This window comes from Palaemon carinicauda, unplaced genomic scaffold (genome assembly GCF_036898095.1).
Source record: "Palaemon carinicauda isolate YSFRI2023 unplaced genomic scaffold, ASM3689809v2 scaffold989, whole genome shotgun sequence".
In the NCBI taxonomy this organism is placed as follows: domain Eukaryota; kingdom Metazoa; phylum Arthropoda; class Malacostraca; order Decapoda; family Palaemonidae; genus Palaemon; species Palaemon carinicauda.
This window is the reverse complement of record NW_027172301.1, coordinates 11,513-39,238: the sequence shown is the minus strand read 5'-3', so window position 1 is coordinate 39,238 and position 27,726 is coordinate 11,513. Positions and strand designations below refer to the sequence as shown.

The 27,726-nt window shown below is 37.7% G+C and overlaps 1 long non-coding RNA gene across 2 annotated transcripts; it reads right to left on the bottom strand.

Annotated features, from left to right (window-relative positions):
• Nucleotides 1–12,934: 12,934 nt before the first annotated feature.
• On the bottom strand, nucleotides 12,935–25,919 carry LOC137637759 (uncharacterized). 2 transcript variants are annotated; one of them, XR_011043781.1, is made up of 3 exons: nucleotides 25,792–25,919; nucleotides 23,425–23,563; nucleotides 12,935–13,236 (listed from the first exon to the last, which is right to left on the bottom strand). It is a non-coding gene; the product is annotated as an uncharacterized lncRNA (long non-coding RNA). The 2 variants fall into 2 exon arrangements; XR_011043780.1 differs by lacking the exon at nucleotides 12,935–13,236 and adding an exon at nucleotides 21,838–21,996.
• Nucleotides 25,920–27,726: the final 1,807 nt, after the last annotated feature.

Sequence of the window (27,726 nt, the reverse complement as noted above, 5' to 3'; positions counted from 1 at the left end):
ACTAAACTCATCTTATAAATGAATATATTCCCTATACTATCCTCTGCTAATAAACGTTTATTACACTATGAAGAGCATATATTCCTTTACCAAAGAATCCTCAGCCAACATTCAAAGGAGATAATTCTTTATTACGTATTTCACGCAGGTCCTGTGAAACTTATTGTATATATACCATGAGTTACGTTCGAAAAGTTATGATCAAGCTATTTTTAGTGATTAAAATAATTTCATACATTCTGAATTTCAGTTATTAACAGTCATTAGATGAACCCAAATTGAAATTAAGTTTATTTTCTTTTAATGTTATACAGTAAGAACGAGCTCAAACACGACCAACAGACAGACAAAGATAACGCTAGCAAAGTATGACATCCTCTAGTATAAATTAACACATGATAAACGGATATTAGATAACAAATATATATCATTTTTTTTTTAATATGAACGTCTTTGTGTCCTAAATACCTTTAATATAAGACAGTTAAAAATTACCGACGGAGACAAATTTATCGTTAGATTATTACGTAATTTGTTATTTATAATTTCGAGCAGTTCTCCAAGATAATTACATTTAACATTTAGAATCAATTACGGATTTTAATTCAGAATAAAAACTGATAGACAAACACAGGACCTGCAAATATAACTTCTATATGAGTTAATTATAGGTAGGAAAATATATGCTATTATAGAAAGCGTCAAACTCAAATCTCTATAAACAAAAAGATTAAGTATTATCTCTCGTTATTTATTATGAGGACTGGAAAGTTTTTATTAGATAGTTTAAAGCTTTAGTTTATTATTGATTCATATGAAAAACAAAATTTTTTATTTTAAAAACATAGTCACCTTAGAAAATCTAGAATATTTAGGCCTATACTGAAATTTCAAGTTATATTTTTACTCTAATATCTTCATTAATCTATACCAAGAGGTATTTAAAAACTTTAAAAATTGCATCTTTTTTATATGCTCTGTTTACTGAAGCTGAGAGTCCTACGTTTTTTGGGAGTGAAGCTGAGGGTTCTGCGTTTTTGGGAGTGAAGCTGAGGGTTCTGCGTTTTTGGGAGTGAAGCTGAGGGTTCTACGTTCTTGGAAAAGAAGCTGAGGGTTTTACGTTCTTGGGAGTGAAGCTGTGGGTCCTACGTTCTTGGGAGTGAAGCTGAGGGTTCTGCGTTTTTGGGAGTGAAGCTGAGGGTTCTGCGTTTTTGGGAGTGAAGCTGAGGGTTCTACGTTCTTGGAAAAGAAGCTGAGGGTTTTACGTTCTTGGGAGTGAAGCTGTGGGTCCTACGTTCTTGGGAGTGAAGCTGTGGGTCCTACGTTCTTGGGAGTGAAGCTGAGGGTTCTACGTTCTTAGGAGTGAAGCTGAGGGTTCTACGTTCTTAGGAGTGAAGCTGAGGGTTCTACGTTCTTAGGAGTGAAGCTGAGGGTTCTATGTTCTTGGGAGTGAAGCTGAGGGTTCTACGTTCTTGGAAAAGAAGCTGAGGGTTTTACGTTCTTGGGAGTGAAGCTGTGGGTCCTACGTTCTTGGGAGTGAAGCTGAGGGTTCTACGTTCTTAGGAGTGAAGCTGAGGGTTCTACGTTCTTAGAAGTGAAGCTGGGGCTTCTATGTTCTTGGGAGTGAAGCTGAGGGTTCTATGTTCTTGGAAAAGAAGCTGAGGGATGTTACGTTCTTGGGAGTGAAGCTGTGGGTCCTACGTTCTTGGGAGTGAAGCTGAGGGTTCTACGTTCTTAGGAGTGAAGCTGAGGGTTCTACGTTCTTAGGAGTGAAGCTGGGGCTTCTATGTTCTTGGGATTGAAGCTGAGGGTTCTTCGTTCTAGGAAAAGAAGCTGAGGGTTTTACGTTCTTGGGAGTGAAGCTGTGGGTCCTACGTTCTTGGGAGTGAAGCTGAGGGTTCTACGTTCTTAGGAGTGAAGCTGAGGGTTCTATCGTTCTTAGGAGTGAAGCTGAGGGTTCTACGTTCTTAGGAGTGAAGCTGAGGGTTCTACGTTCTTGGGAGTGAAGCTGAGGGTTCTACGTCTTGGAAAAGAAGCTGAGGGTTTTACGTTCTTGGGAGTGAAGCTGTGGGTCCAACGTTCTTGGGAGTGAAGCTGAGGGTTCTACGTTCTTAGGAGTGAAGCTGAGGGTTCTACGTTCTTAGAAGTGAAGCTGGGGCTTCTATGTTCTTGGGAGTGAAGCTGGGCTTCTATGTTCTTGGGAGTGAAGCTGAGGGTTCTACGTTCTTGGAAAAGAAGCTGAGGGATGTTACGTTCTTGGGAGTGAAGCTGTGGGTCCTACGTTCTTGGGAGTGAAGCTGAGGGTTCTACGTTCTTAGGAGTGAAGCTGAGGGTTCTACGTTCTTAGGAGTGAAGCTGGGGCTTCTATGTTCTTGGGAGTGAAGCTGAGGGTTCTTTGTTCTTGGAAAAGAAGCTGAGGGTTTTACGTTCTTGGGAGTGAAGCTGTGGGTCCTACGTTCTTGGGAGTGAAGCTGAGGGTTCTACGTTCTTAGGAGTGAAGCTGAGGGTTCTACGTTCTTAGGAGTGAAGCTGGGGCTTCTATGTTCTTGGGAGTGAAGCTGAGGGTTCTACGTTCTTGGAAAAGAAGCTGTGGGTCCTACGTTCTTGGGAGTGAAGCTGTGGGTCCTACGTTCTTGGGAGTGAAGCTGTGGGTCCTACGTTCTTGGGAGTGAAGCTGTGGGTCCTACGTTCTTGGGGAGTGAAGCTGAGGGTTCTACGTTCTTAGGAGTGAAGCTGAGGGTTCTACGTTCTTAGGAGTGAAGCTGGGGCTTCTATGTTCTTGGGAGTGAAGCTGAGGGTTCTACGTTCTTGGAAAAGAAGCTGAGGGTTTTACGTTCTTGGGAGTGAAGCTGTGGGTCCTACGTTCTTGGGAGTGAAGCTGAGGGTTCTACGTTCTTAGGAGTGAAGCTGAGGTTCTACGTTCTTAGGAGTGAAGCTGGGGCTTCTATGTTCTTGGGAGTGAAGCTGAGGGTTCTACGTTCTTGGAAAAGAAGCTGTGGGTCCTACGTTCTTGGGAGTGAAGCTGTGGGTCCTACGTTCTTGGGAGTGAAGCTGTGGGTCCTACGTTCTTGGGAGTGAAGCTGTGGGTCCTACGTTCTTGGGAGTGAAGCTGAGGGTTCTATAATCTTGGAAAAATAAATTGTTTTAAGAAACGAATGTTGAAACTTGCCAATGGGCTGACTGGCTGGGTGTTTTACTTACAAAAGGGATAAAGTATATTTCTTACTTTGTCACAGTTAAATGAAATTCCTTCAGAAGCTACGCTACGTAAATTACAAAACAAAACCTACCATAATTCTATTTGAAAAACCTGCAGTCCTAATTTGTACCTACCTACATAAAAAATCCGTAACTAAAATCCTTCAGTCTGAAATCTTTAATGATATACTGATAAAAACCACTCGCTTCCCATGTCCATCTTGGGACATGACCTATTGAAAGGAAATAAACAATAGAACAACCTAACCTCTCCATAAGGATCTCACACCAATCACTCAATACTAGCACAGCAATCCCTCATTCATTGCAGTGGAATTCATAACATTTATCCCTTTTACCCCCAAAAGACGAACTGGTACGTTTCACAAAACTCATCCCTTTACCCCCATGGACGTACCGGTACGCCCTTGCAAAAAAATGCTATAAAAATTTTATTTTTCATATTTTTGATAATTTTTTGAGAAAATTCTTTTACCACCCAAAGGACTTAAATAGTGAAAGTTTCCAACATTCATTATTTGTAAATTCTCATAATAATCAATTCAGACGCTGATATCTAGGATCGAAATTTACTAGATCTTTTTGATATACTGATGTGCGATGAATAACAATCTTAGAGTCTAAGTTACATGAATAACAATTGAAATCGCTACCTATAAGAAATAAGAAAAAAATATATAAATAGAAACATTACCTGAGGGGAGATAGGACTGAATTTAGTAATGTAGCCCCGAGCTGTTGCCTTCACTTTGAAGGTGAACATTATACGAGCTTGTACGGCAAGATGGATGAATGAAGGTAGGGAAGGAGGAAGGTAGAGTTGAAGGTTAATAAAGCTAGTGCAAATAAGGCCTAAAGGAACAATGCCAATAACGCCTACAGAAAATCCTGTCAGGTGCACAGGTGCACAGCTGGCACTACTCCTTTCTGGTTTAGAGAGAGAGAGAGAGAGAGAGAGAGAGAGAGAGAGAGAGGAGAGAGAGAGAGAGAGACTACCCTTTCTGGTTTTCAGGAGAGAGGACTACTCATTCTGGCTTTTTAAGAGAGAGAGAGAGAGAGAGAGAGAGAGAGAGAGAGAGAGAGATGAGGAGAGAGAGAGAGAGAGAGAGAGACCACCCTTTCTGGTTTTTAAGACAGACGACTACTCCTTCTGGCTTTTAAGAGAGAGAGAGAGAGAGAGAGAGAGAGAGAGAGAGAGAGAGAGAGAGACTACCCTTTCTGGTTTTCAGGAGAAAGAACTACTCATTCTGGCTTTTAAGAGAGAGAGAGAGAGAGAGAGAGAGAGAGAGAGAGAGAGAGAGAGAGAGAGAGAGACTACCCTTTCTGGGTTTTCAGGAGAAAGAACTACTCATTCTGGCTTTTAAGAGAGAGAGAGAGAGAGAGAGAGAGAGAGAGAGAGAGAGAGAGAGAGAGAGAGAGAGAGAGGAGAGAGAGAGAGACCACCCTTTCTGGTTTTCAGAGAGACGGGTGGCTTTTAAGAGAGAGAGAGAGAGAGAGAGAGAGAGACGAGAGAGAGAGAGAGAGAGAGAGAGAGAGAGAGAGAGAGAGTACCCTTTCTGGTTTTCAGGAGAGAGGACTACCCATTCTGGCTTTTAAGAGAGGGAAAGGTCTACCCGTTCTGGCTTTTGAGAGAGAGAGAGAGAGAGAGAGAGAGAGAGAGAGAGAGAGAGAGAGAGAGAGAGAGAGACAGAGAGAGTGAGAGAGTTACTCTATTTCATCGAGTCGTGGAACAAAAGTGTGATACAGTATTGATCTTACTTTGTTATGCAATATTTAATTTGCCATATTTCATTACTTTTGTAGTTCCATTAACCACTTTTTATCTAATCTTAAAATCTTCCATTTAAATCTCAAATCACTCTAAGCTCACTTGTATTCTTGAAAACTGTGGCACAAAAATAATTAATTGCAAGGTCAAAGGTTTGGTTTTTGGCAAGATTGAAACATTAAGAGACATCGAAAGACATAACCTATTGTACTGTGAAATTGAAAATTGTACTCCTTTTAATATTTTACAATAAAATTCTAAATTGTACCCCTTTTCAAAATTACTTTACTTTCATTAGTTTCGTTAGACATCAATAAATATTTTTTTTTCCTTGAGATATTCATAACAAATAATGAGTAAGGTTTGTTATTACTTTGTGAGTAATCATTAATCATTACACTTGTAGTTGATGATAGTTATCAAATGAAATAAAAAAAAATCCAGAAGGCCAGGTAGTCTAACAAACGAAATGAAGCTAAAATGGCTACACTAAAGATGTCAGGAATGAATCTGTCCACGATCCAGTGTATAGATTAATAATCTTAAAAACATTTGTACATTGTCAAGATATTATTATTATTATCATTACTATCCAAGCTACAACCCTAGTTGGAAAAGCAAGATGCTATAAGCCCAGGGGCTCCAACAGGGAAAAATAGCCCAGTGAGGAAAGGAATAAGGAAATAAATAAATGAAGAGAACAAATTAACAATAAATCATTCTAAATAAGTAACAACGTCAAAACAGACATGTCATATATAAACTATTAACAACATCAAAAACAAATATGTCATAAATAAACTATAAAAAGACTCATGTCCGCCTGGTCAACAAAAAAGCATTTGCTCCAACTTTGAACTTTTGAAGTTCTACTGATTCAACCACCCGATTAAGAAGATCATTCCACAACTTGGTAACAGCTGGAATAAAACTTCTAGAGTACTGCGTAGTATTGAGCCTCATAATGGAGAAGGCCTGGCTATTAGAATTAACTGCCTGCCTAGTAGTTAAGAAGAGGAAATAAAGCGGATTTTAAATTCTCTATATTCAAGGCATTAACAAACTTTGAATATGTTACTCCAATTATTGTGAACTTTGCAAGTGTAAAATACCTTACAAAGTTTTGAATTTTCCCGCAAGGAAGGATATTGTTTAAAGGCAGGAATATTTTTTGCACATCAGTATTGCATTAACTAAAAAGCTACCAAGAAATCAACGCTTAATTAAAACACTTGTTAAGACAATACGTAAAAAACCTATTTTATGGAAATATAACATTCTTACCTTGACCAATGAAGAAAAAAAAAAATCTTTGCAATAAAACTAGGAAAATAGCACTTAATTTAAAACACTTAAACCTGACGAGATTCTTCATCAATGATTTATAAACCTATTCTTCATACTAAGTCGGTTTTCCCACCAATTAAACAACACAAAACACACACACACACACACACACACACACCTAAACCTAGACAGCTTCCCCCTCAACTACAAGATATTCAAAAAATTATTACACAATTAATGTAAAATGACCAAAGTGTTTATTTATCCCTCCTTTATGTCAAGGGCACAAACGACACGAGACAAGAAACAAAATGGAATTTATGAACCGAGCTGTGCACCTTTTCAGAGAGCCCAGGTATCTCGCCATAATAGAAAACTCTGAAATTTAAGACTTGAAAATGACACTCTTACTAAATTTCTTCAAAAACTTACGTTAAGTACAATAATTATTTATGCAAAATATTTGGAATTCATTGTTATCATTGATTACACATTAACTTCAAAAAGAGCACAAACATGTCTGGAGCACAATGAATCACAATCCTTTTACATTACATAGATATTTCACTACTTGCATTACACAGTTCATAATAAATTTGATGTTTTTGTCATTGACTCAAGTGTACACAAATTAGCTAAAAAATTAAATATTACCAAAACCTGTACATTCGACATTATAACCTCCTACAATATAAGCTTCTTAAATATTTTGAAATATTAGATTTAAGCAAAATTTTTAATAACATATGATAAAATCTGATAAACCATTAAAATTAGAAGAATTTGAGGCTTCTGAGCAAATTAACAATGGGATAACACAGCAATAATTTTTCATGACTTTAGCTGTCAGGATAAAACCTACACAGACAAGACAACTGGATCAATAAGCAGACTAAAATCCAAAATATTTACCAAAACAGGCTATCGGCCTTTGACAAGAACAATATATTCAAGCAAACACATTGAGCTACAGCTCTCGAGACACCAGTAAAAGATGAATCAATTCTGTACATGGGGAATAAAATAACAGTCCAAAAGAACAAGTGGTAACTCTAGTTAAGATCAGGATCTACCTCATGGACCCTTTAGCCCTTTTTATAGTGAGGAATAATATGGCAAATGCTGATGCTCAAAGAGGAGGGGGCCACTGGGAGACTCATCAGCCATATAAGGTGAGAATCTTTGGTATTTTTAAAACATTTCCAATTTTGGGATAAGGAAGGATCAAAGATGGGGAGGGGGAGCTCTGAAATTGGCGGTGAGTATCAAGTTAAGATAAAAGAGAACTTCATAAATCAACCCTATTATAAAATACGTACAAAATCTCCAATTAATTTTAACAATTAGCAAGTTATTCTTTAAGATATTCAAGGTATATTTATGTAACACAGAGAGAGAGAGAGAGAGAGAGAGAGAGAGAGAGAGAGAGAGAGAGAGAGAGAGAGAGAGAGAGAGAGAGGAGAGACAGAGAGACAGAGAGAGAGAGAGAGACAGAGAGAGAGACAGAGAGAGAGAGAGACAGAGAGAGAGAGAGAGAGAGAGAGAGAGAGAGAGAGAGAGAGAGAGAGAGACAGAGAGAGAGAGAGAGAGAGAGAGAGAGATTGCTAGAATGCTTAAAGTACTTATAAATTAAAGGAGCTTCCCTAGATTGGATTGACCATTAAAATGCATCTAGTTTATATCACATCTATTTTATACACAATCATAAATACGCTCTTATGTAGCTCAATCTATGATTCTATACTTCTCCCTCCCTTTAGCTAAACAGAAACCATTTAAGCTAAGGTTTTAATGATCCAAGAAATTAAAATTTTCATCTAATTATGCAATTCACTGATGTCGCCTTCAGAAAGTCCCAATTAACGAAAGATCCTTTCTATAACAATCAACGGCCATACTATTTAGATTCTTTTGTTTCATGCAGTAAATCTATAGTTAATGATTCATTAACAATCAAAGTTTTTGGGGTTAACTTCAACACCTGTCATAGATTATTTCTATTTCCCAAAATATTATGAGCAATTTTATATATATATATATATATATATATATATATATATATATATATATATATATATATATATATTATATATATATATATATATATAAATATATATATATATATATATATATATATATATATATTAATATATATATATATATATATATATATATATAAATACTGGTTTCTGTTAAATCCATAACAACAAACTGACACTTTAATATCATTGAAATTTACTCTGAGTACATTTTCATTAACAAATACCTAATGAGCTGGACTATTTAATTTCAACTAAATTATGAGCTGGAGCATTTAAATCGAGAATATCTAATAACATAGGCTTTACTTCAATTCACCAATACTTCATGACACACTCTTTATTTCTCTTATACTTCCAATAATCTATATACTTTATCTTATTCTTTCATTTAACATTCATTAACATTGGCAATCATTCCTTGTTCATAATATATTAACGACTGGATTAGCTCTAGGATTTGCAGCCTTCAAGACTATTCTGTGCTCAACTGCAACTGGGGATATCCCCACAGATACTTTTGCAGTGATAAGCGTTAAAGAAAAAAATAATTTAAAGCAATTACAAAGTCAGAAAAGAACGTTGCAAAGATCATTATGCAATACGCACAATTCTGTGGCACTACGTCCCTGAAGAGATGATATATTTAATATCTAGCCCTTTATTAACTTGAATCATAATACCTTTACTCTCCCCAACCAAGGTATCAGAATTTTCTTGTTCATTGGACGATCATTGACATATATTTCATTACTTTCTTTAACATTTAATCTCTAAAGTTTCATTAGCTAACTTACATTAGATTCCTAAATTTCTCTCAAAAAGCATGGAGAGAGAGAGAGAGAGAGAGAGAGAGAGAGAGAGAGAGAGAGAGAGAGAGAGAGAGAGAGAGAGAGAGAGAGAGAGAGAGAAACTGTTGTAGAGCAATCCTCCAAATAATGAAAGGAAAATTGGTATTGGGGGTAAAATTTTACTGATATTTAAAGATTATTCCCACTTTAAAAATAAGAAATATAAGATACCATGTTATTTCTATCTTTAAGTTATATACCAAAAGAAATATTCTAGTTCGTTTTCATCCTTAGAAACATAGAATTGTAAAAAGGGGAATACATTATTTCTAATAAAAGGAAAGCAGACGTTAATTATTATATAGAGTTACCCCTTAGCAATATGCAATCAATTTATATGATATTATGACTTAATGTTTTATTATTCAAGAAACGAAAGGAGATGAAGCAAATCTCGTTATTTTATGATCATTGGGCAGATAACATAGGATGAAAAACTTGAGGTGCTACATGTGAGTAATATACCTTGAATTTCACAGACACAGAAGTTCTCTTTTAAATATCCTGACCAAGTAAAATGATTAAATACATATATAAATCTTAAATCAACCAATTACAACATTTTGCGAATTAGATTAATTCACAGAGCGATGGCAAGTAAATCTGGAGCTCAAAGATTGACAAGAAAACTGGTACTCTTGAAAACAAGAGTACCAGGCCAGGCATTACTTGATTAGAAACAAGAAAACAATGAGTGGCAGGAAATAATCAATCTATTGAGAGCACAAAATAGCTCTAAAGACCAAGGTGTGTAATGGATGACTTCATAGTCAAAAGATTGCTTCAGGTAATTCCATAAGCCATATTATGATCCAAATAATCTATAGATCAAGGAATGTCCAAGAAAACTTCATTTTCTAATGAGGGCCCAAGACAACCTCTAGTAGTGTTCTAAATAACACTAAACTGAAAATTGTCCGGAATAACTTCCAAGACCAAGAAGGGGTATGAATAACGGAATGGACAAATGAATAAAATCCAAATAACTCCATAGACAAAGTGGTGTTCTGGATAAACTAGTGTGTGGTAAAAAAAAAAAAAAAATATGCAAACGAGGATTACTATTAACCAATAAAAAGTTGGATGTTATGTTTTCGCCGTTGTCTGTCTGTGAAAAACTTCCTGGCCCTAATTTTACTCATAGAGTAGTGAAACTTTCAGGGATTAATTGTTATGTCGAGACGAGGAAGTGATTCAATTTTGAAAGTCCTAGATCAAATGTCAAGGTCGTGCAAAAGGTCGAGAAATAAGCTGCCATGGCGTAGGTCTGCGCTCTAATGAGTGCACTTTTAGTTTTTGTGGCTTTTTTGTAATCAGACGCAGAAAAGTTTGTGTATCCATCCCTTAGCCCTTATCACTATTTCGTAAATATATTTATTTATTAATATTAAAAGCTTTACAACTAGTAATAAGAGTCCCAAAGAAGAAAAGCATAGATGTTCTGGTGTATTTAGGTGAATATCCAAGAAACCACCATGAAAAATTATTATCATAATCAAGAACTAGCTATTGATTTTATCAAAGCATTTAATTCTCCAGATATCCTGAAATATTTAAAACTAAAATTCAATTTCATTAGTTTCATCCGGTAACCATTGGAGAAAAAGTATTTTACTGTACCTTAAAGAAGAGACAAACAGGAAGCCTTCAGATAAACTGAGATCTAAAAGAAACATTACATCTACGAAGGAGATCCATATTTTCTATATAAAAATTACCCAATAAACCTATCTCGAAAAGAGAAGTATATTTTCAGAAACTAGAATAATCATGTTTCAGGACTTAAGGATAATTCTTCAGTCTAGATAGGCTTTACATTTTGTAGAAATCCCCAATTCCTTAAAAATGCTGGCATTTCTACCTCATCAAACCATCAATAATTTACCAATGATAAAATATCAACCTTCAGCAAGATCCATGAGAAGAGACTACAGAACCTTCATATATAATCAGTTACTAACAACATGAACTTGATATGTTCAAACCAGTCCAATAACGTACGGTAAGAATCATGATATAACCAAATAATGTATATCACATACAATTCTCCAAATTGTTCAACATCACGAGCAGGTTTCATATCAAACAGTGCAGGAAAAGTGGAACTCAATTACTGCTGCTGAAACTTATTCACAGATATGATGCTTTTAAGCAGAGAACTCAGAAAAAGCAAGTCTACTCTATTTACCAAAGCACTTCCCCCAATTTCGGAGGGTTAGCCGACCTAGCAAACAGGAACAAAAGGGGAATTTTCTTCTCTTCGCTCCTCCCAGCCTGACGAGGGATTCAGCCTAGCAACAGTAGCTAATTGTCAACGCTAGTTAGAAAAGTACAATACTATAAGCCCAAGGTCCCCAACAGGGAAAAGTCCAATGAGGAAAGGAAAAGAGGAATAATTAAACTATATATGAAAAGTAATGACCACAGAATATGAAATATCTGAAGGTCAGGAAAAAGTTAAATTATATGTCATAATAAACTACGAGGAAAGACTCATGTCAACCTGTTCATCCTAAAAAACATTAGCTACTAGTTTGAACCTCTGAAGTTACACCGAATCAATTGCTAGATTAAGGAGCTCATTTCACAAGGTGCAAAAGATGTGTACTAATCAAAGGCAAAGCTTAAGGACCAATACATATTTATAGAATAAGAAGGCCTAATGGGAAGTAAGGATTGAAACAAAACCTTGTAATAGCATAAGCTAAAAAACAGAGTTAAAGACATCGAATTATCAAGTAGCTCTCCAATCTATCAAACTTAATCTAATATTAACAGGTGCCACAAAGCACAGTATCATAGAAATACAATGAAGAATTGAAATCACTGTATGAAAACAGATCATCACCCAATAGGACCTCACCTGATTGAGAAAATGGTGATCAGTTGGACATTAGGATACAAGAGTATATTGAGTAAAGATAAGACATGTTAACTTGGAAAAATATAGTTTTACAAACACATACCATATGATCTGATTGAATATTTTCTATATCATTTCGTAGAAATAAATGACTTAAAGATACCACAATGCTTGTTTGAGAAAAACTAGCCATTTAATATTACCAAAAGTTTTAGCAAATTTGTTTTTAGTTTTATAATAGTATTATGATTATGTTTTTGAGTCACTCCAGATGCTATTTTGAAATGATTGCTACTGATTACCCTTAAGTACAAATTCAAGCAGTATGAAAACGTTATCCCATATAGGATTAGACGAAGGAAAAGCATTGTGGCCAAATGAAATTAGAAAAAAGTCCTATAATCCTATAGTCCTAAAAAACAAAAGGTATTACCAATATACTAAATATAGAAAAATAATTTAACTAAAATTTTCAATTGATGAAAATACATTAGTGAGAGTGAGATTTGATATTGAGGCTTACAGTAAATTTACCAAAATGTAAGATGGCAAAAAGCTGAGATAGTGATTAAAGTGGTTAATGTGGTGATTCCATGATATTTTAAGCTGTAGATAAAGTATATAACTTGATTTTACAATTTTTTCTTTGTTGAAATTTCCTAATAAAATAAGTAACAGTACCGTTTATGAGAATTAAGTGTTAAGCAACATAATGTAAAAAGAAAGCATTATGGCATAGACAGTAAATGATGTTAAGATTTATAGAAAATCATCAATTTTGCATTTGAATTTTAACAGGTAACTTTAACTTTTGATTAGGTGATATCAAAGTACTTAGAACATCACAGTAAATAGTTCTACAGTACATTTTTTTTTTTTTTTTAGATTATGAATTTCCCAAAACCTAAAACCATGGAGTGTATATAAATCATTAATTTTGCAATTGAATTATAACAACTAACTTCAACGTTTTTGATTAGATAATATCTTGGTACTTGAAGCCTCACTGTAAATAGTTGTACATAAATGTTTAAAACATTTTCAATTTTCCCCGAAACCTCAAACCATGGAGTGTATTTTTCATTTCTTGAAGTCACAGGTCCTAGATTCCACGTGCACGGTATGTCAGAAGTTTTCTTGTGATAATTGACATTGCCATTAAATCTAATGTCAGTCATTTGTAAATCTTAAAATGCAGTCATCTTTATCCTGAAAAATATTTCATGAATTAAAACCTCTTACAATGTAAGAAAAATAAGACGCTTTGATAAACGAACTCAAACTTAATAAAATATCACATAAAAACATAAAATATCTTATAAAAACTAATATTGATTTGGCTTTTCATTGTTATTCTTTAATGAAAATCAATAAAAACAAGTGCACATGCATTCAATTGATTATTATTATTATTATTATTATTATTATTATTATTATTATTATTATTATTATTACTTGCTAAGCTACAACCCTAGTTGGAAAAGCAAGATGCTATAAGCCCAGGGGCCCCAACAGGGAAAATAGGCCAGCGAGGAAAGCAAACAAGAAAAAATAATACATTTTAAGAACAATGACATTTAATAAATATATCCTATATAAACTATCAGAACTTTAACAAAACAAGAGGAAGAGAAACGAGAAAGAATAGTGACCCCAAGTGTACCCTCAAGCAAGAGAACTCTAACCCAAGACAGTGGAAGACCATGGTACAGAGGCTATGGCACTACCCAAGACTAGAGAACAATGGTTTGATTTTGGAGTGTCCTTTTCCTAGAAGAGCTGCTTACCATAGCTCAAGGGTCTCTTCTACCCTTACCAAGAGGAAAGTAGCCACTGGACAATTACAGTGCAGTAGTTATTATATAATGTAAATAAAGAATTGAAATTTTATATGAAATATATTTGATTCCAAGTTTGCTGAAAAGAATATTCTTAGATTGAAACTAACTTCAAGGGAACCGTTTTGAAAAATTTTTTGGTTAACAAATGGAAACTAATGTACCAATTGGTATGCACAAAATAATCTATGAATTATAAGGAATGTTTCAAGTAATTGAAATAATAATATTTACAGTGTTATTAAACTCAAAACATCTCAATATTGAGGTAATTAATTCATTAACATCCCCCAAGCAATTATCATATTATTTTTCTAATTGACTAACAAACTATTAAATTGTTCTATTGCAGAAAATCAAGTTATAGAACGTAATATTTCAATATTCATCTGATTTGTTTAAGTAACCTTTAGTACATAACAAACAATTTCAAACTTAATGATGCACGAGCATTTCCGATATTAAAAAAAAAAAAATGATATTTTAATTATAAAATAAATTTTTGAATATACTTACCCGGTGAATATATAGCTGCAACTCTGTTGCTCGACAGACAAAACTCTACGGAAAAAAACTCGCCAGCGATCGCTACACAGGTTGTGGGTGTGCCCAACAGCGCCATCTGTCGACCAGATACCCAGCTCTTATGTAAACAAAGACTCAATTTTCTCCTCGTCCCACTGCGTCTCTATTGGGGAGGAAGGGAGGGTCATTTAATTTATATATTAACCGGGTAAGTATATTCAAAAATTTATTTTATAATTAAAATATCATTTTTAAATATTTAACTTAGCCGGTGAATATATAGCTGATTCACACCCAGGATGGTGGGTAGAGACCAGTAATATATGTTTACATTTTATGAGCTAAGAGTTTTTTATTTCATTTTAGAAGTTATCAAAATATCAAAAACAAAATAAATAGGTACCTGGTAAGGAAGTCGACTTGAACAATTACTCTGCCTTTTAAGTACGTCTTCCTTACGGAGCCTCGCGATCCTCTTAGGATGCTGATCGACCCCTAGGAGCTGAAGTATCAAGGGTTGCAACCCATACAACAGGACCTCATCAAACCCCTAATCTAGGCGCACTCAAGAAATGACTTTGACCACCCGCCAAATCAACCAGGATGCGAAAGGCTTCTTAGCCTTCCGGACAACCCATAAAAAAACAACATTTCAAGAGACAGATTAAAAGGATAAGGAATTAGGGAATTGTAGTGGTTGAGCCCTCACCCACTACTGCACTCGCTGCTACGAATGGTCCCAGTGTGTAGCAGTTCTCGTAAAGAGACTGGACATCTTTCAAGTAAAATGACGCGAACACTGACTTGCTTCTCCAATAGGTTGCGTCCATTATACTTTGCAGAGATATATTTTGCTTAAAGGCCACGGAAGTTGTTACAGCTCTAACTTCGTGCGTCTTCACCTTAAGCAAAGTTCGGTCTTCCTCACTCAGATGTGAATGAGCTTCTCGTATTAACAATCTGATAAAGTCTGACCAAGCATTCTTTGACATAGGCAAGGATGGTTTCTTAACTGAACACAATAAAGCTTCAGATTGGCCTCGTAAAGGTTTAGTACGCTTTAAATAGAACTTAAGAGCTCTAACAGGGCATAAGACTCTTTCTAGTTCATTGCCTACGATCTCCGATAAGCTGGGAATATCGAAAGATTTAGGCCAAGGCCGAGAAGGCAGCTCATTTTTGGCTAGAAAACCAAGTTGCAGCGAACAAGTGGCTTTTTCCGACGAAAATCCGATGTTCTTGCTGAAGGCATGAATCTCACTGACTCTTTTAGCCGAGGCTAAGCATACCAAGAAAAGAGTCTTAAGAGTGAGATCTTTCAGGGAGGCTGATTGTAACGGCTCCAACCTGTCTGACATGAGGAATCTTAGTACCACGTCTAAATTCCATCCAGGGGTAGCCAAACGACGCTCCTTGGTGGTCTCAAAAGACTTAAGGAGGTCTTGCAGATCTTTATGTTTGGAAAGATCTAAGCCTCTATGCCGGAAGACCGATGCCAACATGCTTCTGTAGCCCTTGATAGTGGGAGCTGAAAGGGATCGTCCTTTTCTCAGGTATAAGAGAAAATCAGCTATTTGAGCTACAGAGGTACTGGTCGAGGATACAGAAACTGACTTGCACCAGTCTCGGAAGACTTCCCACTTCGATTGGTAGACTCTAATGGAAGACGCTCTCCTTGCTCTAGCAATCGCACTGGCTGCTTCCTTCGAAAAGCCTCTAGCTCTCGAGAGTCTTTCGATAGTCTGAAGGAAGTCAGACGGAGAGCGTGGAGGCGTTGGAGTACCTTCTTTACGTGTGGCTGACGTAGAAGGTCTACCCTTAGAGGAAGACTTCTGGGAACGTCTACTAACCATCGAAGTATCTCGGTGAACCATTCTCTCGCGGGCCAGAGGGAAGCAACTAACGTCAACCTTGTCCCTTCGTGAGAGGCGAACTTCTGCAGTACCTTGTTGACAATCTTGAACGGTGGGAATGCGTAGAGATCCAGATGTGACCAATCTAGGAGGAAAGCATCTATATGTATTGCTGCTGGGTCCGGGACTGGAGAGCAATAGATTGGAAGCCTCTTGGTCAGCGAGGTTGCAAAGAGATCTATGGATGGTTTACCCCAAGTGGCCCAAAGTCTCTTGCACACATCCTTGTGGAGGGTCCATTCGGTTGGAATTACTTGCCCTTTCCGACTGAGACAATCTGCTATGACGTTCAAGTCGCCTTGGATGAACCTCGTTACTAGGGAGATGTCTTGACCTTTTGACCAGATGAGCAGGTCCCTTGCGATCTCGTACAACGTCAGTGAGTGGGTACCTCCTTGTTTGGAGATGTACGCCAAGGCCGTGGTGTTGTCCGAGTTAACTTCCACCACTTTGCCTCGAAGGAGAGACTTGAAGCTTTTCAAGGCCAGATGTACTGCCAACAGCTCCTTGCAGTTGATATGCATGCTCCTCTGACTCGAGTTCCACAGTGCTGAGCATTCCCGACCGTCTAGTGTCGCGCCCCAGCCCACGTCCGATGCGTCCGAGAAGAGAACGTGGTTGGGAGTCTGAACAGCCAGGGGAAGACCCTCTCTTAGGTTGATATTGTCCTTCCACAAAGTCAGACAAGACTTTATCTTTTCGGAAACCGGGATCGAGACCGCTTCTAGCGTCTTGTCCTTTTTCCAGTGAAAAGCTAGATGGTATTGAAGAGGACGGAGGTGTAGTCTTCCTAGTGACACAAATTGTTCCACGGATGACAGCGTCCCTACCAGACTCATCCACAGCCTGACTGAGCAGCGTTCCTTCTTCAGCATCTTCTGGATGGATAGCAGGGCTTGATCTATTCTGGGGGCTGATCGTCTTGTTGTTCAGCAACGTCCTCATCAGAGGGTTCCTCATCCGAAAACTGATGAGGAAACGGCAACGGAGTGGGCAACGTCTGGCTCGCTGAGTCCGGTCGCACTGGTGCATGCGTGACGGAGCCGGACGCAACATCATGGAACTGCTGCACAGTCTGTGAACTGTCAACAACCATGGGTGCGCGAGGAAGCACAGCGTCAACCCGAGACTGTCTAGACCGTCTGGGTTGTGCAGTCAACACCCTACCGGGTTGCTGAGGTTGACGCACTGCGCCAAAACAAGTCACCTCTGCTGGTTGTTGAACGTCCTGAACGTCAACAACCACCTCCGAGCGTCGCTTAACGTCAACGTGCGCTGGCAACCCACACTGGGTCGCATCGGTGGAGGAACCACCTCAACTGGCAGACGCGAGAAGGTTACCTCAGCGTCAACAGGGCGCACAACCGACCGGTTGGAAGGTTGTTGGCCAGAAGGTTCGGCAGCAACCTTCTCCGCATTAAAGTCCTCTATCAAGGACGCAAGCTTGGACTGCATGTCTTGCAGCAAAGCCCATTTAGGGTCTACGGGAACAGGTGCGGCAACAGACGGGGTTAGCGACTGAGGCGGTACCGCTTTCCATCCCTGAAAGCCTTGTTTATGCATGACATAATTGTACAGCAAAACTTCAAAGGCTCGAAAACAGCTGTGAAGTTGGCTCGAAAACAGCTGTGAAGTTGACCTGTAAAAAACTTGGAGCGTCTCCTGGCCAGGCGCCAGGGAGAGTCTACGAGATTTGAGAAGTCTATCTGGGCAGAGGCATGAACTCCCAAGCCGAGAACTTCTCTCGTGTCATATCAGACTCTCGCTCTATAAGCCAGTTTAAAAGAAGGGAAAGCAAAGGCTGTATCCCCCAAACTCCTCCTGGTGATAAACCAGTCGCCTAGCCAACGTAAAGCTCTCTAGGAGAGCGAGAGAGCACTAGCTTAAAAACAACGGCTTCGAAGTAGCTAGGCCTAGTGTAAGCTCTGACGTTTAGGCGAACGAGGAGCAGCAGTTACAAAAAATTCCGGACAAAGATCCTTAAAAAAAAAAATCATCATGATTTAATTAAAGTCCATAGGGGGCTAAGCAGCTTTAGGCTCCTCCCCATCTGACAGAGTCCTCAAGGGAATATCAGTAGGAGGGGGAACAGCAACTTCCTCATCTACAGGAACCTTGTCCGATAAAAGCTGAGTCTCAAGCAAGGGAGAGACCTACCGTGGTGGCAATGCTTTACAAGCAGAGTCCACACTCACTGGTGCATTAGTAGCGGACCAGAACGCAACGTCATGTAACTGCTTGACAGTCTGTGAACTGTCAACAACTGAACTGTCAACCACAACAGGTGCGTGAGGACACACAGCGTCCACTCGAGACTGCTTTGACTGCCTAGACTGAGCAGTCAAAACAACTCTAGAATGCGGAGGTTGACGCACAGCGTCAAAACAAGTCAACTCCGATTGTTAGCGAACGTCTTGAACGTCAACAGGAGCATCAGCAAGTGGCCTAACTTCCAAATGCGGCTGAAAATCCACACGAGACCGCATCGAGTGTGGTTCTAAACAACCTGACTGACGTGACTTAGCTACGCCAACGTCAACAGGAAGCACAAAGGAACGTTAGGTTGGGTGAAAGCCAGGATATCGATGAGATAAACGGCTAGACTCAACGGACTAATCGGCAGAATAGTCTTCCATAAGGGAGGCAAGCATATTCTGCATGTCTTGCCATACAACCCATTAAGGATCAACGGAAATGGTTGTGGTAAGAGACGAGGGTAACGTCTGTGACCGCAACACTTTGCCAACAAAAAAGACTCTCGGAGTCTGTGTTACGCTTTTGTTGGGCGGCGAGCAGTTATCCGATGACTGCATAGGGTCAGAGCTGTCCTAATGGCTGTAACCAGGACGCTGGACCTGTCCTGAAAGGACTGACTTTCGCTTAAGGGCTTCAAAACCTTGTGACAGGTTTCTTATGCGAAAAGCCTTCGGATGACGAGGAGAAAAAACGTCTCTCTCGTCTTATGGTAGGGGAGATCTTGGTAAGATACACCCGATACCATAGAGGGAAACGTCTGTTCGTTGATCAAGGCCTCTCGAACCTATAAGTCGTTCGACATTACTTCTCCCCTGGGCTTGGGAGCTTGCAAGAGGTCCCGGACTAGGTGAACGACAGGCACAAACAGACGAACCCTCGGACGCAACACTGTAACACTTTGCGCATATCACTTTATCACTTCGATTTTCTGTTTTGCACTTATTTCACTGAAATCAAAACTTTTACTGATTTCTACCTGAAACACGCAATTCTACCCTTCATTAAAAGGTAGTAATTGCGAAATCAGTCGTATAATGCAAGCTCATTAATACCAGCAAAAAACAGAAAACATATTTTAAGATAAAAAATTCAGTGGCTGGGAAAGAGACTAAACACTAGTTCATATAAACTACGTTTTCAATCTCTCACCGCACATAGCCTGGGGACGAGAATAAAAAACTAAAAACGTTTTATCCTTCCTCCCCGTACAGAGACTAGGGACGAGAGTAACTCGAGAACAACGTTACCCGCTAGAACGGAACGTTTTCTCTCCTCTCTCTCCCTCCGTCTCTAACTCTCTCTCTCTTTCTCTCTTGATTTCGCACCTAAGAGAAGAGCCCAATTATATTTCGTCAAAAAAACATGTTATTTGACTAAAGGAAAAAACTGAAAGGTTTTTCAAATAAAAAGTTCCTTTAAAATAGAATTTAAAACATTTAAGCTAAGAAAGAATGAACAAAACGTCAGAATCGATTTACCCTTACTGCAAAGTGAAACCGTGATACACTCTCTCTCTATCGTAACGATAGAGCGCATGTTGAACGTCCTGAACGTCAACAACTGCGTAGCATAAATAAACTAAACGTTAGTTCATCTTTGAAAATAGTTTGAAGACTATCAAAGAAATTCTTTCATAAAAAATTACATTTAAAAAGTTTTAAATCCTTAGCTCTTTAAAAGTTATTTACGATATAAAGGGCACAACGTTGATTAACTTCGGTTTCCAAGTTATGATCGCCTACTCTCAGGAAAGGTCGCATATAAACAAAACATTAAAATTTATTTTTATATGTTTATAATAAATGGAAAGTTAATCGAAGAGGACTAATAAAGGCGGAGAGATATAAAATATATAGAGGAAAATCTATAAATAATTTATAACGTGATAAGATAATTACTAAAAGCCTAAACACACTTCCGTCTAAGGGAAGGGTCGGCCATTTAAAAGTGAAAGAAAGTCCATACTCTCTTTGTCACCATAATTAAATCTATCCAAAACGAGTTCAAGATTTAAGATGAAGATAAAACACCTGCATTGCGAAAGCTCAAAACCAGAATATAGTACTTCACCAATATGATGTGAAAAACTCCAGTTTAGCAACAGCGAGTAAAGTACGTCTTGTCGACACGTCGACAGAGAGAAAATTGAGTCTTTGTTTACATAAGAGCTGGGTATCTGGTCGACAGATGGCGCTGTTGGGCACACCCGCAACCTGTGTAGCGATCGCTGGCGAGTTTTTTCCGTAGAGTTTTGTCTGTCGAGCAACAGAGTTGCAGCTATATATTCACCGGCTAAGTTAAATATTTAAAAATTGTCTACAGCTCGTACAGATTTGCCTATTCACGTATAAAACCTAGAATAGAGTACCTTAATCATATAACCTTCTGAATATATTTTCAATGATCAAACACACATAGTACTACACACAAGAAATTAGTTCACCAGACTTTCAACTGAGCTCCACAAGGCACTAGAAGAGTTAGAAGCCTCAGGCATACATGGCTGAGGATTATGAGCCGTTAAGTGTGAGATGAGGAATGGAGGCGTGAAGTGTGAGATGATGAATGGAGAAGTATTGATAGAGATGACTGGCGAAATATAACCAACGCCCTTTGCATCAATAGGCGTTGGAGGATATGATGATGGGGATGGTGGACTTGCTTCATATATTAAGCAATGGGTCCCAGGTAAAATCAGTTTATGAATAACTTCAGTTTTGGACGCATGGAAAATTAAATGCCTGACTGAAAAATATTTGATATTATTTTTTGCTATAATGTTATGAATTTGAAGGCAATATTACAATTATTAATTTTTATGTAAGTATCATTTTATAGATTAAGAAATATGACATTCTATGGCTCTAACTGTTAGTGTTTAAAATCTGTTGACACAAGAAAGTATACTATATAGGACATTAGCCACTGTCACTTATCTAAGTTTATAAGATATACTTTTAGAAAACTAATTTCATATCTAGAATGGCCCAATATTATAGACATAAAACTAATAATGTATAGCAATACCAAATGTATGACTATCTCCCAGAAAATAATCCAAGAACAATCTCACTTTTAAGAAAATCTCTGCAATACTAGATTTTTGTTGATGTTATACGCTCAACACTACCGTACACTTTACATCCCTACCTTTCATAAATATTTATTACCTACTCTATAACCTAACTGAAATACAAGTTTCTGAAAAAAAATAAAATTCAAACTTATCTTTAAACTGATGCCAGTTGAACCTTACAGCCTCCATCCCTGTTATCAGCTTTGATATAGACATGATCAAATTAATATTGTGTCTTCACCATTCCTTTAGTTTCCCTCTCCTTTCCATGTAATCGGGGGGAATTGGGTTATCCACTACAGAATATTTTGTTTCCTGGCCTCGGCTTTTGGATTCCAAATGTGCAGGTAAACAAATATATCTGAAAGGAAAGTAAAGTATCTTTACTCAAAATGTTCTCCAACTTTATGTCACAACCTGACTCTTGATAATTAATTTGATACATAAGAGTAATTTTTTTCTTAAGGATTAATAATTAAGACAACTGGCATATTCAACTTCATACCTTAAGAGATCCTTACAACTTGACCATATTATGATGTTCTTCAACAAAAACTTCTGAAGAAAGAAAAGTGCAAATAACCAGAGTATAATATGAGATTGATGCTTTCTCATCAACCCTATTACTTAACCCTGATACCATCTTCTTTTGAATCCATCGGGGTTGTATAATCAGAGAAGTCTGACTTAAGGTCAGAATATCAGCCAGCTACTAGAATTTAGACACAATGATAATGCCATAAGGCATTCAGGTTTTATTGCCCTTTGAGTTATTGAATCTAAAAGTGTAGCACAGTATCGTTAAGGGAAGCAAGATCAGAAGATTTAGAGACTCCTGAGGGAGATGCTGGAGAAGCTAACCTGCTATGCTAAGGGAAACAGGCAAATCTCCCGGCTTTGAGACTTGTTCAAGAGGTAAAGAAAACTCTAAGAGCTAAATTTAAAGAGAAGCCGAACACACGCCTGCGTTTTTGGTGACTGGAATCACAGTTAATGCTCAGTATACTGGCATGAGGGGAGACTTCCCTGCCACCCGCTGGTAATTACCAGTGGTAATTACCAGCTACTGCTGACACCTTATCATAAGTTTAACTGCCTCGTTTTATATTCCTTTAAATTAATCTTGTAATCATAGGACTCTGGTTTGTATTCGTGTAGGAACAAGTAACTATTGAGGATCCCAGTGAGAGACTGGGTTTTCTGGTTAGGCAAGAAATAAAAAAGAGTATAATAAACCCTGGACCATTAGCAAATGTAAATGAGTGGCAGCAAAACTAATTTGAAAATATTAAAGTAATACTATCTATCATGTGTTTCCTGGGTAACCATGGCCTACATATTGGGAAAATGTAGAAAAAAGCAAGAAATAAGGATTTCAGCTAGCATAACCACACCCACATAACCTATTATACCGCGCGTGTTTCATACACACTCGTACACTTTAACGGTTTTGATTTTTTATCTTATCACTCACTCTCCCCTGCACTCTTGATAGACCAACCTTGTTATCATGGTAGCCTATGCTTTATCATGTTTAAATTTTTGTGATGTTGTTTCTCGTAAGTCCCTGTATATAAACTCATGACATGAAATAAACCTAGTGGCATTTACCTCGCTTCTCAGTTATCACCTAACTGGGGCCTCTGTCACTATGCTAGGATTCCAGGTCTTTCTCTTTATTTGCCAAGGAGTTTCAACTACTTGGAACAGCCCCACCAATTCCATAACTGTTTCACGTATAAACCCACAATTAAGACACTGACCAATGTAACAAATTTAAATTACTTACTGAAGACTACGCAGGTCAAAGACAGTCGTCTTTCTGTAGCCACGGGGACTAATAATTGGAGTCCCCTTTCTACTGTTAAATGAAGGTTTAATGTAGCTTCTTTTAGCAGACTGCTGCGGTGCTGTTCGTGCCTTCGATTCTGTTAAATTAATAAATTTGTATAAATATAAGTCGAGCAAAACGAAAATATTTGGTATAAAAATTGGAGTTTAAGATATTTTTACCTGGTGAATGACCATATTTGCAGATGATATTAGTTTAAATATGACTTGTTTACTTTCCAACAGAAATTCCTGATAACAGCCTCTCGATGTTCGGGGAATATACACTTGTATTAGGATCTAAAAAGAATTTAACAAAAGTGATTATACCTATCAATGGAAGAATCTTTATTGGCACTCCATTTTGAATTACCCATTCTACCTTCATAGGGTATGTTAGCTTAGGTAAGGTAAGGTAAGGTATGGTATGGTATGGTAAGGTAAAGTTGGTTAGGGAAGGTAAGGTAAGTTAAGTGAAGGTTGGTAAGGTACGGTAAGGTAAGGTAAGTTATGGCTGGCTAGGTAAGTTAAGGTTGGTTAGGTAAGTTAAGGTTAGGTAAGGTAAGGTAAGGTTGGTAAGGTAAGGTAAGGTTGGTAAGGTAAGGTAAGGTTAAGTTAAGGTTAGTAAGGTAAGGTAAGGTAAGTTGAGGTTGGTTATATAAGGTAAGGTAAGGTAAGGTAAGGTAAGGTTGGTTAGGTAAGGTAAGGTTGGTTAGGTAAGGTAAGGTTGGTTAGGTAAGGTAAGGTAAGGTAAGGTTGGTTAGGTTAGGTAAGGTAAGGTAAGGTTGGTTAGGTAAGGTTGGTTAGGTAAGGTTTTAGCTAGGGTAGGGTAGGGTAGGGTAGGTAAGGTAAGGATAGGTTTGATAAGGTAAGAATAAGTTAGATAAGGTAAGGATAGGTTAGCTAAGGTAGGGTAGGTAAGGTTAGGGTAGATTATGTAAGGTAAGGTAACGTAAGGCTATGTTAGATTAGGTACAGAATAGTAAGGTTACGTAAGGGTGGGTAAGATAAGGATGTGGAAGGTAAGACAGGGATTATAAGCTAAGGATAAGGAATCTAAGTGTGGGGAACCTAAGAGTAGGAATGTAAGGCAAGGATAGGGAATGTAAGACAACGGTAAGGTATAAGTAGGTAAAGTAGGGTAGATAATGTGTAAGGGTAGGTAAGGTACGGTTAGGTAAGGTAATGATATGCATTTTATTGCATACAGGCCTGCCTGGGTACTACCCGTACTATACTAACAACAAATCTGAATTGCACTAATTTCCACTAAGTTTTACTTAGCATGCCCAAAAGTTTTGCATGTTTGGTTGTCAAATATCAATAAATCTTCGCACAGCACCTCTCGTGAGCAATATATGTGAGTGTGTAAGCTAAGGGTCGTAAAGGTGAGAGTAGTTAAGGGGAAGGTAGTTAAGGTGAGGTAATTAAGGAGAGAGTAGTTGAGGTAAGGTTAGGATAGGTGAGGGTAGTTAAGGTGACGTTAGGTTAGGTGAGGGTCGGTTAGGTAGGGTTGGGTTAGGTTAGGTTAGGTTAGGGTAGGCCAGGTGAGGTGAAGTGAGGTTAGGGTAGGTGAGGTGAGGTTAGATTACGGTAGGTGAGGTGAGGTTAGATTACGGTAGGTGAGGTGAGGTTAGGGTAGGTGAGAGTAGGTTAGGGTAGGTTAGATTAGGTGAGGTGAGGTTAGGTGAGGGTAGGTTAGGTAAGGGCCGCTAATGAGTTGGTACTGAAGAGGTTAGGTAAGTTGGGTAAATGATGGTAGTCAAAGTAAGGTTAGGTAAGGTAAGGGTAAGTTTGGTAACTACTGTACTTTATCAAAACTTTGGTTTTAGGTGTGTGGAACTGATGACTGGATAACCTTTATGAGCAATATTTTTCGCAACTGATTAGATGGTTGGAAATAGAGTTTCTGATTATACCTGATGATGAAATTCACTTAATTCTGATTCCCCACTAGTCAAAACCCCTGTTTCTTGGTATAGTCTTTCAATAATTCTTAGGTACAGGAGTATGTATACATAAATGGGTGTAGTTTGGAAAAGCATAAAATGTCAATATTAACAAGAGGATTTATTTTGGAAACCATCTTTGTCATTTGTCTTTTTTCTAATTGATTGCTTTTTTCAACCACATAAGAATATTCAGATACAGCCTACTCACCTCTGAAGTTAGTCCTAATCTAGCATGGAGTTGCTAGGTTTCGAAAATAACATTCACCTAGGCTACAAAATACACTTCTCTGACACTAGTTCCACAACAAGATCGAAGATCATTTTGTGTCAAATTATTTGAATATCAATTTACAACTCAATAGGGAGAGCCTTACCATCATATTAATATAAAACAGAAGAATTTCACAGTACGGTTCAATAGATCACTGTTTCTTGCTATCACAAGGGAGTTAAGTGTGACAGGAGGCACAATTACTGTTCCAAGTATCCAAAGTTCCAGCCATTGTTTACATTCCCAAAATGGTTCCAACAGGGTTGCCAGATTATTTCGACTGGATTATCGTACATTAGCCTTAAAATTGTCGTTTTTCAACCAAAATTATCGTACACAGTTTCAATATAATTATTAAGGAGTTTATGATTGACTTATTTCAAAATATTTGAGTTTAATTGTTTAATTAAACACACACACCACACATATGTATATACCTAAGGCATGTATCGTACATCGTACTGGACCTAAAATAATCGTACATGTACGATAATTATCGTACGAATGGCACCCCTGGGTTCCAACAATGTTCAGCCAAATGTAACTCTTTACTTTATTTATTCCCCAATCTCAATAATCTTTAACATTCTATTTAATTGAAGTCTCCACTGAAATACTAGTATAAAATGGAACTAGAAATAGCAGTAATAAGGTTAATATTAGTAGAATCTATCATTTTATTAAAAGATATATAGAAAGACTTCGAAAGAGGAGAGTATATTCTTGTTTACAGAGAAAACAATTTAACGGGAGTCATATCATATTTAGTCAGATTGTGGATTAGATGAAATGTATATTAATAGTTAAAATGCTAATAAAGTCAGTAAGAAGTTATATTATTAAGATATCTGTTATAATTTTCACTAATTACGTAAATGTTTGGTAGATATATACTTAATAAATAATAAAAAAAAATCTCATGATATTAGGCCTACTTCAGCCTGCATCTAAAATGAAGTAGACATGACTTATGATAATAAAAAATACAATATGTTATAATAAGCGTGAATATATCATCTCTCTCTCTCTCTCTCTCTCTCTCTCTCTCTCTCTCTCTATATATATATATATATATATATGTGTGTGTGTGTGTGTGTGTGTGTATGAGAGAGAGAGAGAGAGAGAGAGAGAGAGAGAGAGAGAGAGTACACGATCAGAGGTAACATTTCTATCTCCTTGGAAGTAAGAAACGGTGGGAAATCTGCGAATAAATTATCAAACGTAAAAAGGAATATTTTTATCACCATTAAACTTTTTAGAGGGAAATTGATTAGCTGAGTTGATCTGGTTTTTTTTCTTGTAGGAAAAGCTTTCAGCCAGAAATGAGAAGGGTCTATTTGTTTTGCTTATTTCTATTAAAGTTTGCTTTCTTTTCGTATACTGATATAAAGACAGAAACAAACATACATACATACATACACACACACACACACATATATATCACTCACTCACTAAATACCGTCCAGAATTCTCCGGGTTGGGTCCTGCATCTGATATCGCCATTCTCTCCAGAGACTCCTATCCAATGCCATCTGTGCCAGCTGCTGAAATGTCTCGCCTCCATTTGCTTTCTTGAAGGTTTTCACCCATGTATCTCTTGGTCGTCCTCTCGGTCTATTTCCGGCCACTTGACCATGAAGCACTATCTTTGGCCATCTGTCCTGTTCCATCCTCTGTACATGCCCAAACCATCTCCTCTGAATATCTTCCACTCTAATCAGAATTGTGTCCTCAACACCAGCCATTTCTCTCACTCTCTCGTTCGTAATTCTGTCCTCCCATCTTACACCACAGATAGTTCTCAGACATTTCATTTCAAAGGCTAATAACTTTTTCTCCTCTCTCTTCTTCAGTATCCAGCATTCAGCACCGTATATCACTGTGGGGATTACTATTGCTCTTAATAGCCTAATTTTCAACTTAATGGATATATTTCTATCTTTCCAGATTCTTCTTAGCCTTCCAAATGCTTTCTGGCCACTTGAGATTCGGTCTTGAATTGCTCTTTCCATCTTTCCATCTGCTGTGAAAAACACTC